The following is a 17,176-nucleotide window of genomic DNA, read 5'->3' as shown; positions in this document are numbered from 1 at the left end:
GAAAAGAGCCTCAGTAAGAAGTTGTACAGTTTCAGTCTGAAGATGTTGTCGCATCGAGAAATCGGAGCTTACGAATGTTCTGACCGGTTGTCTTCAGCAAGTCTCTATGCCAAATCTAGGAGTATCGTTTGGGCGAGTCTTGGTCTTGCTGCAACGCGTAATCGAGTTCTGAAACCTGTGCGGGAAATTGAGTATTTGGCGGAAAAGGAGCCAAACAGTACCGACATTTTGAAGACCAACATGTTGGATACATATTATCCAAATCGAAGCAGTCACCTCGAGAATGTTTGTCTGTATGAGGTTCTACAAAATTACATATTCAAGAGGAACATCAAAGAAGATATTGATAAAGGAGTGTATGCTGTAATTGGAAGTGAGGGATGTCTGGGCAAGCAAAGAAAATGCCACTTGGTAAACCATCGAAAATTGAGTGGCGAATCTCCTGAAAAAAAGGAGTTTTTCTATTTAGCACTTTTGCAACTTTTCAAGCCTTGGTGTGCAGAAGAGGAACTGCTTGGAGATTTCCTCTGTTATGAAGACTCTTTCACTGCCACCAAGGAGACCATAGAATGTCCTGCTTTTCCCAAATATGTACAAATGTTGAATGCGGAAATCGAGCAGGAAGCAACGATTGCAGCCGAGATTGCCAGAGACAGTTCTCAGGACAGTCAGAGTTCTGTTTCATTGAGTCAGGATCCACTAGGAGGACCTGTTATCGAAAATGAAGCTGCCACTGCCATGAATGAAGTGGAAAGAGCCATAGCACATGCTCAGGAGGATGCGGTTAACTTACAAGACTTGGAAAGACAACTCAACGTTGAGCAGAGGAAAATATATGACGAAGTTACCAAGCAAATTGATCATGGATTAAGTCATGAGAAGAAAGAGTGCTCATGTACATCGTTGAAGCCTGTCCGACTGTACGTGAGTGGAGAAGCGGGAACTGGAAAGAGTTTCCTCATTAAAGCAATTTCATGTTATTTGAAGGAAAGGACTGAGTCATCGCTGTCTTGTGTTGTCACCGCTCCAACTGGACTGGCAGCACATAACATTAAAGGTATTACTTTGCATCGTCTACTGATGCTGCCAGTGGAGCATGATAACAAATTACAATACCACAAGTTATCTGGAGATGCTTGTTGTGAAGTTTCAAGAGTCTTGAGGAAAATGAAACTTCTTATCATTGACGAAGTAAGCATGGTTTCCAATGTCATGCTTGCCTTTGTGCATTTGCGAATGCAAGAAGTTCTTAAAACAGAGTATGATGTGTTATTTGGTGGCAAACACATCATTGTTTTCGGAGATCTTCTGCAGCTGACACCAGTGAAAGGACAACCTGTGTTCAAAATGCTCACGCATGAAGATACCAGGAAGTGCCTAGGGAGCATTGGCAACGCCAATATATGGTTAAACTTCAATTATGCTGAACTGCATGAAAATATGCGTCAGGCGAAGGATGAAGTTTACAAGAATATTCTACAAGATGTTAGAATTGGAAAAGTGACCGAGCATGGGAAACAAGCTTTACATGCACGATTACTGTCAAATTTATATCCAGAACAAGACGTTGTGCCTGAGAATATTTTTCAGAAAATTACTGAGAAGAAATCTGGAATATGTTTGATGCCAACTCTTGCAGAATGTGCCATCTTCAACAACAAAATGTTGTATTTAGAAAACCAAGAGATTGTGAAACTGGAAGCTATTGACAGAGTAGAGCATATGGGAATATGGGATCAACAATTATTTTGTCTGAGAATTTGAAAACAAAATTGGATTCATTAGAGAAGACTATATCTAAAACTGCAGGTTTTGAAAAGACTCTGAATGTGTGCTTAAATTGCCGTATAATTTTAAGAAGGAATTTACATGTTGAAAGAGGTCTGGTAAATGGATCAATGGGTAATGTTGTTGATTTTGTGAAATACAGAAATAGAGATGGGATTGAATTTTTAAAAATTAAATTTGATGGCATTGAGGAAGTACAGCTAATTGGTCGTTGTTCTGCTAGATTATTGCTTGTAAAAGACTTATATGTTCGCCGTAAGCAGTTTCCTGTTTGCTTGGCATATGCGGTGACAATCCATAAATCACAAGGTTTAAGTGTAGACAGTGCATTGGTGAATATTGGCAGTTCTGTGTTCAAGGAGGGTATGGCATATGTGGCATTGTCACGAGTTAGAACTTTATCGGGATTGTACTTGATTGAGTGTGATGTCACAAACATTTGTGTGGATCTAGATTGTGTTAAGGAATACAATAGGTTAAGAAGAGAGTATGCGCCACATTTGCCTCAATATCCTTTGTTTGAGAAACGTGTGGTAGGCCGGAAACGAAGAAATGTGACCAATATTAGGGAGGTTGTACCAAAAAGACGAAAAGTTGATGAACCTGAAATTATAAGCAGAAACAAAAAGGATTCTGTTGAAGATGTTGTTGGTTTTCAATTTGAAAACAGTTCTGGTGTCAACTGCTATGCTAATGTAGTGGTTAATGTTTTGTTTTCTCTAGAAAATGTAAAAGAAGAGATTGTGGTCAATTCGGATCATAGATTTTGCAGTTTGTTAAATTCTGTGTTAGAGAAATGTAGCACTGATAGAACAAAAATAGAAAGTGTGTCTGAAATTCGAAATCTGTTAGACAGATGTTCAGGTCAAACACAATTCTCTCAAAATATTCAGCAAGATTGTCAGGAGTTTTTAATGTATATGCTTGATGTATTGCATGCTGAAGGTGTAGATGTAGATCACCTGTTTGGGCTTTCTTATCAATGGCAGCATGACTGCGAGAACTGTAGGGTATCAAGTACTACTAGTGTAGACTCAGAAAGATTTATATATTTAACTTTGCCAGACAGTAAATCAGTGTCCTTTAATAAGCTAGTAAAAGCAGCTGATCACAACATGGAGTGTAGCCAATGTAAATCTGAAATGATGTCAACATTAATTATACGAACATATGGCCAGTATGTCATTTTAATGTTCCAACGATGTAGGGCTGATGGAACAAAATTGACAACTTTAATTACAAATTTAGTAGCTTCGCAGTTGTCAATATCAGGAAGGACTTTTGTAACTGCAGCAATTATATATCATGACGGTCCTTCAATAACATCAGGACATTACACAGCTTATTTAAAATCTAGAAACGGCTGGTCATTCTGCAACGATTCTGTTTTAACTTTCAAAAAATAATTGCCGTATGACCTTAAAAATTCTTACCTGGTGTTTTTAAAACCAAAATTTTAGGGAAAGAATCTCGGGATGTGCTCTGAGGAATTTCAAGAGGTTCTAATGGCTCCTACACGATTTGGCCTTGAGGATAAGTGTAGTACAGAGACATAAGTTCTTACCATAACACTTGACGTCATGGAAAAATAACTGCACTTTGAATGAGTTCAGAAAAACTGTTTCTTTTTATAAGCTAATTCAAGCAGTCAATCAAAACATGGAGTAGAGGGAATGTAAGTCTGCAATGCTGTCTACTGTTTTATATTGCTTTGTGATTAAAAGTGATGTAGAGAATTAAATAATTGTAGTAGTCATAGAGGTAGTGTAAGTCTGCTTCATAGTAAGCAGTATCAGTGTCATAGGAAATGTAGAACATGAGTGAGCAAGAAGGGTAAGATATTACTAGTCCAGGATTGTGAAAGTGATCTTGAACGTTTTCTTTCTGAAAGTTGCGGAAATACAAAATGACGGGATTTGCTTACAAGAATTCCAAGAGTTATAAATGGCTCTTACATGATTTGGCCTTGTGGAAACGTGTGGTAGAGAGCGAGAAGTCATTTATTGTATGTAATATATTTTTCAAAACGATGGAGGTTTTCTTTCAGAAAGTGGCGGGCTGAAAATAAAAACAGCACAACCGAGTGTAAGCTGTTCATAGGACATCCTTCGACGTCATGGAAAGTAAGTTACTTTTCAGGAGTTCTGATTTCTGATTGGTTATGTTATATGGGTTTTTTAAACACAATCATTTTGATTGTGTTTTTTTTTCCCCGCTGTTATATGATGAATACCTTCAAGTCACTGTTTTTAGTGAAATTTGATAAATTCTGAGAACAGCAAAAATAAACCATTTAACATGTATAATTAATTCTGTACTGTTTGTATTTATGATGTACATGTAGAACTGTGTAGGAGGCATGGAGAAGGTGAGGCTTCTGTAAGTGTCAAAGTTGTTGCATACAGTACTCACATTCTACGTAGTCTTTCATATGATAGACTACATTTCCACAATGAGATACCTAAGCAAAGGAAACACAGGTGATGTGATTGTGGAATGAGCAAAAAAAATTACACGTTTTTCAATTACATTACCTGTGTTTCCTAACATTACACATCACATTGTGTAGATGAGGTTTAAGCCTGTTCCAGGAGACAGAGGAGGTCTGACATTTGTTCAAGAGTGCAGTGGACATGACTCACTTCGTTAGTAGGCCTGCACATGTATTACATCCTCTATACTCTTCAACAATCCTAAATTTCATCTGCAACCCTGAGTAGGACTTACCTGAAACAAATCTGTGGATAGGTTACACCTTATCAGCATCTAGAAACAATTATTTAAAATGTTAAGGGCAGTTTTATGAAGGCTGTGTGCCTCTTTTACGCCGCTGTTCCGTCACTTTTGTGTAAAAGATGCACCATGTTGCAAGATAGGCCTCAGTTCATTTCCAGCAAGATACCGTCAGTTTAAAATGTATATAATTAGGACTGTGTAGGGGGTATGGAGAAAATGAGGCTTCAGTAAGTGTCAAAGTTGTTGCATGCAGTGTGTACTCTTTCATATGCTGGACTACATCTGCACAATGAGATACCTAACCAAAGGAAACACAAGTGATGTGATTGTGAAATGAGCAAAAGAAATTGCACGTTTTTCAAATACATTACCTGTGTTTCCTAACATTACGAATCACATTGTGCAGATGAAGTTTAGGCCTGTCCAGGGAAACAGAGGAAGTCTGAACTTTACTGGTTGGCCTGCACATGTATTATCTCCTCTGTACTCTTCAACAAGTCTAAATTTGATCTGCAACCCTGAGTAGGCCTCACCTGAAACAAACGTCTGGATAGGACACACCTTATTGCCATCATGAAACAATCATTTAAAATGTTAGGAACAGTTTTATTACAATTTATTTTATTATGTTTGGCTCTCTGTAAGGGCCACATAAAATTCAAAAGACAAGTACAGACAAAGAAAATAAAATTCAACATACATAGAAAACTGATTTCAACCATAGAGTCATTGACATGAGAAAACAATGTCAGACCTCTCCAAATTTCTCAATAAATATCTAAAAAGCCTTTAAAAAAATTAAAAATATAGAAGCAAAACATTTCATTTGGAGGACAGTGTAAAAATCGAAGAAAAGTATTCACATCAGAAATACCCAATTGGAGACATATCGATTTTAACCATTTGAAACGCAATAGACGAAGTGCAGGACAAATCAACATAACATGGATACGATCCTGAATACTCAGGTTACAGAAGTTGCACATGGGAGAAGTTCCATACCATTTAGAAAGAAGTGAATTTAAGGGCAGTAAATCATATCGTAAAAGAAACCATAATCTACGAATACCATGAGGTATATTCCATGTGGCATAAGGTTGGGCCAACTTCATAGTATAAGAATTAAGGAGAAGTTCACAACCCCCTTTTTCACGTATTGTATTCATATCTATTTGATAGCATAGTTCCCACGATGCCTGTTTCAGCACAAGTTTTAGCTGTGGCGATGAATATAGGAATAACACACTTTCATCTAACTTTAAAAGTGACACAGCTCTTCTGAAATTCCTTACTAATCGTGAGAACTCTTTAAAGTTGCCCAGCAATTCCTTTTTAAGAAGGGCCCTCATTGACCCTAATTCCGCTCTAGCCAAGCAGGCCACCCATCTTACCAGGGCACATAGTCCCTGAACCCAGCTGCTCCTGAGGCCAAAATCAAGCCTACATGCTGCCAAAGAGCACGAGGTATTAAGGGTGGATAGGGATCTCAAGAGTTTCCCCTCAATTTTGTTACAAAAATCCCAGTGCTTCAGCTCTATAAGTTCTATGCCATAAAGTATCGTAGGAGGAATCTTAGCCCTAAACACTTCAAGAAGACAAGCAAAGTGTCTCTTTCCAGTAGCAGAATAAAGGGAATTTAACCCTTTGCCATGCGCAAGTGCTTTGCGTAAACTGTACTCGATATGGGGCCTCTCACTCAAATTGGCCGCAATGATTTTACCCAAAAAAGTGTAGGTTTTGACAACCTCTAGTTTTTTTCCGCCAATAAACCATCCAAAATTTACAGAACGGCATTTCTTTTTTTCACTAATACACATAATTTTGCTTTTAGATATGTTAATCTTCATACAATGGGCGTCAGCAAAAACGTGTAAAGCTTGCAACCGATTAGCGAGACCTTTGGGGGTTAAATCTAAAACAAGAATATCGTCAGCGTACATAAGACAAGAAATAGGGGTCCCACCTACCACCGGAGCTATACCCACACAAGCTGACAAAGAGGCAGGAAGATCTGCGGTGTATAATGAGAACAATAGTGGTGCGAGTAGACAGCCTTGTTTAAGGCCGTTCTGGGAGGGAATCTTATGCAAAAGTCCCCTCTCACCCCCCTGGAGAACACTACACCACGTTTCTGAATGAAGTGCTCGTAACAGCTCCAATAAATATAGTGGTAAACCAAGGGCAGCTAATTTTCTCCACAGCGTTCGACGATCGACTTTATCGAACGCCGTGGAGAAATCAATAAACGCAGCAAACACCACTCCTCCTCTTACACGTGTATATTTATCAGAAATCACATGAAGGGTGGTAAGATTGTCCAATGTACCGTGTCCCCTACGGAAACCAGTTTGTTCACATGGTAGAATATTATTCTCCTCGACCCAATTTTCAAGCAAGCTTAAAATACATTTGGCAAAAACCTTTCCAACTGAGTCGAGGAGAGCGGTCAAACCGTAGTTCATGGGGCAATCCCTAGATCCCTTCTTCAAAATAGGGACCAATATACTTCCCTTCCAAGAGGCTGGGACAGTTTTAGTATCAAAGCAGGATTTAAACAATGGGCAAAGAATCTTGCTCCAGAGTAAAGGTTCCTGCTTTAAAACCGTCATGGGGAGTTCGTCAGGTCCCATTGCGCCGGACAAACGCATGTTCTTTATGGCCATTTCTATTGTTTTCTCTGTAGGATAGTCGATCGGATCCTCTGATGTAAGTTCAGGGACACTATCTAAAGCCGTGGCTTCGTTCCCTGCATACAACTTCCTAATATAAGAGGACCATACCTCTTCAGAGATAGGTATGGGAAGAGGACTGCTTCTAGTGCCGCATCCCCTCCCAACTATGGACCAGAATTCTCTAGATTTGCCATGCGCAACTGCCTCCCGCAGGTTTATCCATACTGAGTCTTCCTTCTCCTTTTTTAGTCTCATTTTTAATCTGGTTCTCCTTCTTTTTAACCTCGATATTTCTTTGGCTAGTTCACCTGATCTACCTAGGTATTGCATACGCACTAATTTATTTATTTCCTTATTCAGGATGCGCAATGCACTAGGAACAAATGGTTTTTTCCCTGATCCACTGACCCTTTTTACATCTAGAGTAATCTTTCTCATAAGTTTTTCGAAATTAGCAATTTCAGAACCATACCAGCCATTTAGATCTAGTATAGTTTTGCATAAAATATCATGCACACCTCTTATATTAGTGTTGTTCCAACAACACCTACCCGAAGATCCCTGGAAGGTGACGACATCATTGCCAAGAGACTAAGACTCAGTGGGTGGAGATTTAAAAGAGAGAGTTATGGTAATTATGCTGTGATCACTTAAAGAGGTAGGGGCTATCATTAGGTCCTGAACATATGGGAAAATATCAAAGTCAGAGATCACATAGTCAAGAATAGAGGCGCTAAGAAGAGACTTGTGAGTAAATTTCGCAGGCCCATCAGAGGGAAATCTCCCATTCAAAATGAGCCCCTCAACAGCGGATAGTTCCTCCAGGAAAATCTTCCCTCTTTTATTTGTTATTATTTTATCAGGGAAAAGCGATTGTGGGATGAAATGAGCCTCTTCTTTGGGTATATTTCTAAATAAATGTAAACTAGCATTAGAGATTTTACAATTCAAATCTCCAACTAATATAACATCTGGTGGAGAAGAAACATTCGTAATCTGTACAATATACTGAAATACGTGCTTCAATAAAATATTATAACACTCTTCAGGGGGAATATACGCATTAATAATTACGACACCCGATTTATTTGAAAAGCTGGGAAGATTCGAAATTCTTATGGCTTGAAAGAGATTACTAGGATCAATGTAATGCGAGAATCTCAAGCACAGTTTATTAGTTAACAAACAAACTATTCCCCCTTTAGCGTGACCTTTCCTCGATGGGGTGGCAGGTGCTTCCAGCACATAGTAATCCTTCCCTCCATAGATATTATCAATGCACCATGTTTCTTGGATGCAGATCACATTTGCTCCTAGCGAAAATAAAAAATCAAGCATCTCAGGACTACTGTGTATCCCGGCTGCATTCCAAGAGATGATTTTTAATTGATTATTAAAGATGATGGAATAATTTGGAATTATCTGTGCTCTTAGTTGCAAGGGCACTATGCAACCAATTCCACCGGTAATTCTCATCTAATGGCGCAGAGTTCTGGATCAGTGGGAGAAGCAATGCCTTAGATACTGACCGTTTCCCCTTAGAGACCCAAATCTTTAGATCCTCAAACGGTAAAGATGCCCCATCGAGCTTATTATTCTTTTGGGTCATCCCGTGGGGAGAAGAGGTCCTATCAGAACCGAAAATAGGGAGAACATCAATACCTCTACATTGAAAGCTCTCCACTTGCTGTAATATCAGATTTACAATGAGTTTAGAATAAAATTTGACTCTTATACTGGTTACACTATCCTCACCTAACAGGGAAACTAACTCAATATCCCTTGATTGAATAAGGTGAAGACGTTCCTGATCACTGAGACATTTAAGCAACCATGATCTATTTAAGGGCAAATTTACATCAAATAAAGGAACAAAGTCCAAAACAAAAGTGTCCACATTAATCATTGATTTTTTTGCCTGGGGAGATCGAAGTAGGCCTTTACCTGCCCCGACCGTTGGGGCAAAAGAAGGAGCCAAAGGATTAAGATCCCCCAGTTCAACCGGGGTAATGCTCCCTGTCTCTACCATATGTGAGGCAGTCGGGCCATGTCCACCCCTCTGAGACAAATCTTCCAAAGGCAAAGGCAAAGTATTGCCGTTAGTCTCAGGACCATTATGTACATGGCAGGGATCACTTGACATTTTAGTGATCACCAAGTTAGAATCAATGGCATTCTCCTCATTATCAATAAGAACAATAGAGTCTTGAAAGATTATCCGCCTTTGTCTTTTCTTCTTGTATTTGCGCAAAGGTTTCCTTTTTTTTCCCTTTGTCGTTTCTATGTTTCCGGCTTTTTTTGGTTATTTCCTGATCATCATCTTCTTGTTGCACTATTTTTCCTGTTTTGAAAATTGGGAATAATTCCTGTGCTGCTGAGCTTAATAAACCAGACGGGATTTCTTCGTCTATTTCAAGATCAGAGTTTTTACACAATTAGTTGCCGCTGAAACTGACGGGGCCGTGATGTTATTTTCTAGAACCATAGCTGACGGCTGTATATTAAGCTTCTCTGAAGGCGCAATTGTATTCCCCGTTACCTGGATGGTATCAATCACGCTCAAAGAAGCCCTCCTCACTTCAGGCACCTTGTGCAGCATTGCATTCAATATTTTAGTAACTGAATCCAAAATACAGTCCAAACTGCCCACAAATTTGCCCAAAAGACTTAGTATAGAGGAGAGCAGATGTTCAAGGGCAATCAAAGACTCCGAAATTGGTTTTTCGCCAGTAGCAACAGGAGGACAGATTTCAGATAGATTGAGCTCAGGGGTCATAGAAATGTTTAACAACGCGGACATATCCTGCACATTTATGGAAGGAGTACTGCTATATAACAAAAGGCCAGATGGAGTAGCGCCCACTAATGGCTTAGAGACTTCTGACGGTTTCGGACTTCCTGCGCTCACATATCGGCCACAGAGTTCGAGTTCAATGGAAGACAGAGAAGGATCTTCATCTGACCTAACACACGCAATAAAAGCCTGTGGCGCCGGAAAGTTTTTTATTTGTTTTCCTTCCATAGAGTGAACATAAGACCCAGTGGGACCATTATCAATGACATGTGCAGGGCTAATCCCTGCAATGATTTCTATTTGGGACGGGTCTGTCAGTGTTGGAGGAGAAACCGTATTATCAACCGCTTGAGATGGACAAACCTGCGCGATAGATAGTAAACCATCATTTACATCCACAGATAATTTCTTATCCACTGCTTTTTCCCACAGGTCAAAGAGCTGACATTGTCCCTTTAGCGAATAATTATTCACTGATTTATTTCTTAAGGGGTTAGATTTTGTTTTTGCACAGGTCCTTCCCCCCACTAATCTCCCAGAGCGGAGTTTCTTAGTCATCCTCTCAATCTTCCAGAGGGTTATCGCCGTAGAAAAAGGGTGTTTCCACTGATGTTATAATAATATAAAACTAATAAATGAACCATAAAATGATGTCGAAAGTGGAAAGGCGAGATCAATGAACCTCCAGTCAATGTCTATGAGAACATAGAAGTTTGCTTTACCTTCTCAACTGACACTTCGGTATCCACCGATAAGATGGTAGTTATAAAAAATGTAAATAACCGGGCCCAGCCCAGCCTACCTCAGACACCGAGGGCCACAGAGGGCCCGCCCTTTACCCGGGCTTGGCCCGGCGCGCGTCCCGCGACGCGGGAGAAGATCTCAAATTTAAAGCGCCTCCTGGCGCGAACGTCCGATGGAGCGGCTTCCTGCCGCTATGCCCCCTGGTAGTTCGAGTCTCCCCCTCCCGGCGGCCACGGAAAGATGATGGAAGCTGTGGCGGCGGGGGGAGACTGTGACCGGGAGCTGAGGAAAGGGCTGTATGCCAGGTAGGGAACTGGAGGGCTGACGAAAAGAGAAGGCAATGTCCCGGAGCCTTTGGAAACACCCGCTCCCCCGGAGAAGATCTCAAATTTAAAGCGCCTCCTGGCGCGAACGTCCGATGGAGCGGCTTCCTGCCGCTATGCCCCCTGGTAGTTCGAGTCTCCCCCTCCCGGCGGCTACGGAAAGATGATGGAAGCTGTGGCGGCGGGGGGAGACTGTGACCGGGAGCTGAGGAAAGGTATGCCAGGTAGGGAACTGGAGGGCTGACGAAAAGAGAAGGCAATGTCCCGGAGCCTTTGGAAACACAGAACAGTTTTATGATGATTGTGCACCTCTTTTGCGCTGCCATTGTGTCACTTTTGTGAGACAACAGCAGTGCAAAAGATGCACCATGTTCCAAGATAGGCCTCACTTCATCTGCATCAAGATACTGTTAGTTTAAAATGTATATCTTTAGGACTGTGTAGGGGGCCTGGAGAAGCAGAAGCTTCTGTAAGTGTCAAAGTTGTTGAAAAACTGTTTGTCCTTCAATCTTTTCCCTTCTCTTTTCTAATTTTTAAATACATGTTTTAATATTTTTCAAATGTTTGTTATCTCTTTCACAGATTGAAAGTATAAAAATAACAAGTGAGTAAGTTAACGACAATTATAAGGTAAATGTTTTGTACTCTTTTCGTTACATTTCTATCACATTCACCTACTATTAGTTCCACAGCTTCATTTCTTTAACCCTCAGTTTCGTGCCTTTGCTACTTCCCTCATTCCTTTCTCTATTACCTACTTACTCTACTCCTTCCACTCCTTTTCTCAGTCCCTCTCTTCTCATAGTTCCTCACTCTTGTTCACTCACTCCATCTCTATTACTCTTAGTGTCTTTGACTGATCACTCTTTCAGTACTTGTTCATTATGCTTTTTCTGTGTAGTTGAAGCACACTAAGGGGCATATTATGAACACAGCCAATAAAATTATTGCTGTTTTTATCGGCAGAAAACTGTGGCAAAAGTGGTTTTAGCGGTAGTTTTCTGCCGATAAAAGCTGCAAAACTTTTATTGCCTATGTTGATAATATGGCCCTATGTTATTTACATTTCTTTGCTGTTTCAATTATTCTTTTTCTGTTACTTCTTCTTTTCTGCTTTCTGTTTTTTCTCTCTGTTATTCCACATGTTTTAATCTTATTTTGAACATTCACTCATATTCTCTAAGAAACTCTTCTTTGTTATTCTTCTACTCTCTTTTTTTTCTTTCACTTCCTTATCTATTTTGTTTTTCACAATTATACCATCTTCCATTTTTTCTTCGGTAAATAAATCTATTAAACAGTATCTCTGGTTTACTCCCAATAGCTGTCTTTCTTTTAACATTACTCTCTGTTTACTTCCCTTATACTTACTCTTCTTTTTTTTTTTTTTAATTTTTTTGGTTCGCTCCCGGTTCGCGTACCGGGGAGCGAACGGGGAAGCGAACCAAAAGAAATAGAGGTTGCCAGAGTGCTAAACATTCTAGCAATTTTTTTATAAAGGGGAGGTAGTTCTGAAAAGAACTTTATTTTTTATTTTTTGTTGTTTTATATTTTTTTGGTGTTTTTTTGGAGGGGGGGGGAAACAAAAATGATTCAGTACAAAGGGCTCAACAGGAGCAACCAAAAAAAAAGAAAATTTAGTTTCGGGGACGTTTTGAACATTGATGATGTTCATATGCTGTATTTATTAGAGTAACACTCATCTGTCCACATGAAATTAATTTGCCACAATCTAAACATGTCATTTTAATTTTTCCAAAGTTCTTCTGAATATTTGGGACCGTTTCCCTTGCCTCTGATGCTGTCAGTGCCACTTCATTGGTGGATGTACTGGCAGGTCGGGGGTTGTCCACCAAATCTCTCATTTGTGCAGCACTATAATTAAGCGGGTGCCAACTCTCCATGTGTCGATGCATGGTATAATTACCATAACTATATTTTTTTTCGGTCCCTCTGGAGAGTTGTTCGTGGCAGATCAGGCAGGTAACGTATCTGGCATTTACTTTCTTTTCATGTGGAGGCAAAGAAAAAAAATGCCAAATAAAATTGACTTTAACATGGGACGTCCTTGGCATTTCTTTCAAAAAACCCCTTGTCCCTTGCTCCTGTTCCTCGTCTTCCTCTTCTTCCTCCTCTTGTTGGAAGATGACCTGGCCAGTTCGACCTCTCTTCTTTGGTGGTGGTGGAGGTGGTGGGGAGCCATCAGCTGCAGCTACTACAGATGCCATGAGTAAACACGCAAAAACAGGTCTTTCTCTCATAAAAATGAAAGTCGGAGTGAAGAAAAAAAGTGGGACTTTCATCATTTGGGAAAAAAAAATGTTGTAAACCAATGAAAAGTGATTATTTTACGTCATATGATCAAACGTTCCATCATTAGGAAACTAAAAGTAAAATGAACCAATGAAAAGTTTTATGAACTAGTCACATGACCTGTTGTTACGCGCTCTGCGCCGCGCCTCGGATCGTTTCCGGGGCTCTGCGTTTCGCGCCTTGGTTCGCATTCCAGAGCGCTTCCGGGTGCGCTAACGAAGGGTGTCATAAGGCGCATTACGCAGTAACGCGATACGTTGTGATTACGCGACGCGTCACGATGTGGCTTTCTAACGTGGTACTTGCACTAACGGGACGTTTACCGGTTCGCGTACCGGCTGGAAAAATAAAAAATAATTTAAATTATAATATAAATTAAATTAAAAAAAATATAATACAAAAATATATAAAATATATTTTTCCTTTACAAGAAGAATACATTTTACAGCTTTTCATATTTGCTATTAAAAAACCATTGAAATTCACTGAAAAAACCATAGGTTAGAGACCATATATAGTTAGGAATTAGCATTTACAAAACCTTGAAAATTCACTGAAAAACCATAGGTTATAGACCATATATAGTTAGGGATTAGCATTTAAAAAACCTTTTTTTACTCGCACAAAACCATTGAAATTCCATATATAGTTAGTTGCGCTAACTATATATCGCGCACCCGCAATCCACTGCTGATGATGTCACATATTACATCATTCATGACATGGTCAGTGACATCACTGATGACATCACTGATGACAACCCAAATGACATCACTGATGACATCACTGATGACATCAATCATGTGATAATACGATTAACCTCTTCCGACTCTAATATAACCTTAGATACATTCAGAGTAAACAGACACTCACAGATTATCACTCATCCATGGAGTTACTCACACACCTAGTCAGTCATGCACTGAATCAATCACACCTCCATTTCCTCAACTATACAGTTATATACACCTTACTTATTGAAACATATTCTAACACATATTTACTGTCTTATACAATCCCTGATACAAGTTCACAATGATCCATACAGCCACTCACACATTCAGTGGCTCTCATGCACAGTTATTTATATATGCCAACTCTCACATGTACTGTGTTTTACATATGTACTTACTATGACATGTAGCATTGAGATATCCATTCACTCATCAATACACTCATGCACACAGTCAACCGCCCATGTAGCTGTTTCCACATGCACTCTTGAACTCATACACCTACTGAATCAACTGCTCACACATCTATGCACAGAGTCACACACCTCCCAGCCACCCCCACACAAACTCCATCTCCCATACAAATACTTGGGCAACCAATCAATAACACATATAGCCTCTCGTATAGCTAATGATCAACACATGCAGCAGTTTACATCACAACAGACATACTGATGCACACATTCAGACAGTTTAGTCACTAACCCATGCATTTAGTACGACACATTTATTCACTCACTCATACAGTCAGTCACGCACCTACTAAATCCTTCATCCAGACACTTATACATCCACTCATTCTTCAATATATCAAACATATTTAAACTTTACAGAAACACACAGTCACTGGATGATGTCATCAGTGATGTCATCAGTGATGTCATCAGTGATGTCATTTGGGTTGTCATCAGTGATGTCATCAGTGATGTCACTGACCATGTCATGAATGATGTAATATGTGACATCATCAGCAGTGGATTGCGGGTGCGCGATATATAGTTAGCGCAACTAACTATATATGGAATTTCAATGGTTTTGTGCGAGTAAAAAAAGGTTTTTTAAATGCTAATCCCTAACTAAATATGGTCTATAACCTATGGTTTTTTCAGTGAATTTTCAAGGTTTTGTAAATGCTAATTCCTAACTATATATGGTCTCTAACCTATGGTTTTTTCAGTGAATATATATATAGTTTTGTATTTTAATGAAATTATAAATAATGTGTCGTAATTTCCTCCAGTGTTAAAATTACTTTGGCATTATAAAAAGAAGAAAAGCACAAATATTCCTTGTGTTTTTGGGGAAATGAGCCTCACTGCCAATGGCCTCCAGTTTATCCTCTGGACACGCTTGCCTTTCTTGGTTACGTCCACAATGGGGGGAGACGGAGGCTGGTGTGAACGATGGCGCGAGGAGCGAACAGTCCGAGGTCGTGTCCGAGGCTTCGACTTTTAGTCGCAGGCGGATTTCTAAGGCGATTACAAGGCGACAAGCGATGATTCTTCAATCAGCCGAGCATCGGAACTTCTGTGCCTACACATGGGCGATTTTATTGTTTACATTGCTGTTTTATCTTTGCTCAGCTTGTTAGCGGACAATATTATCAATATTATTAATATAATTTTCATACGATTTCGTTGTATATAGTGACTGGAACAGTTGAAAAAAAAATTATAATGTAATGTGCCATACGGAAAATATTTAAAAGTAAAAGGGTTGAACAAAATGATCAGCTACGTACAGGGTAGTGTTGTCATTTATTATTAAGTATATTCTATATAAAAAAAGTAGTTCAGAAGTTCTCCTTGTCTCCAGTAACAAAGCATATTCCTGCAAAAAAATATGCAGAAATGACGCCACCCTCCCACTTGTTTTAAAAGGAGTCTGCAAATTAAGAAACGGTCGCAAAAACTTTAAAAGTAGAGCGAAAGGTTGCAAAAGAATTATTTTGTATGAAGGTTAAAAGGCGGCGCAGGAACTGAATGCTCCCGAAAGGGCAATATTTTAATCTACAGTTTTAACATGTATGACATTTTTTTTAAATACAGCACAGAGAACATTTTTAAGAATTAAAACAGTGTATTGATGGATTAAAGCAATCTTTATATATTTTAATAAAGCTACAGCTGGGATCGAAACACACATAACGTTGTTTTAAAGCGGTAAAGCCGATGAAAACAATTTCTATATACCACTTTGAAAGAAAATTGTTATTAAACATTTTGCAAGTATGTTTTAAGTTCAAGTTCCTCATTTATAGTGGAGCGAGAGCCATAATCCTCTCTCCCACTATACCGCCCCCCAACACTAAAAAAAAGAGCTCGACCTCTCTCCCTCCAGGTGTGCAAGTCGAGGTCACCCTTACACTGGAGTTAACATCCTTTCCACATGTTGCCCCCAAACCCTGGAAGGAACGAAGCTTTTACACAAATAAATCAGGGGTGGGGAGTGAGCTATCAGCCGCCCCCTGATATGTGCACCTGGGGATAAGTGCGCGGCGAAGGCAGCATGCCTCACACTGAAATGATCACCGAGGGTCATAAACACCCAATAAAGAACTTTTAGTAAATATACTCTCGCTAGGAGTCCTGTGCTGTCTTATGTGGACCTAAATATCCCTACGTAAATGTGCGTGGACGCACACAAACACATAAGTGCGTGTGACACGTACGCAAACACAGGCGCACGCAAATATCAATACACAATTTTATTTATTTAATGCGATTTTATATAGCGCGAACATTACCTTAAGGTGACAGTACGCAGATACACCCACAATACACACGCGTACACATACACACAAGTTCCCGCACACGACAAACAAATGCACACATAAACAATCACAGAAAAAGCACTGGAACACACAGGCGCAGACACAAAACACAGGCTCAATACACACAAAGACGCATGTCTGAAAACCACAATAAAACTGGTGAGTGAAAGACATCCGTTTCCTAATTACATGCACGGATCTAAAGTTCTCTGTATTTTTGCAAGATTTTATTTCCCATCGTTTCACCCTGTGTAGTTACCTGGCGCTGAAGGGCAGAGGCCTCACCAATCCACGGGAGA

This window comes from Lissotriton helveticus, chromosome 11 (genome assembly GCF_964261635.1).
Source record: "Lissotriton helveticus chromosome 11, aLisHel1.1, whole genome shotgun sequence".
Classification (NCBI taxonomy): Eukaryota; Metazoa; Chordata; class Amphibia; order Caudata; family Salamandridae; genus Lissotriton; species Lissotriton helveticus.
This window is presented reverse-complemented; position numbering follows the sequence as displayed.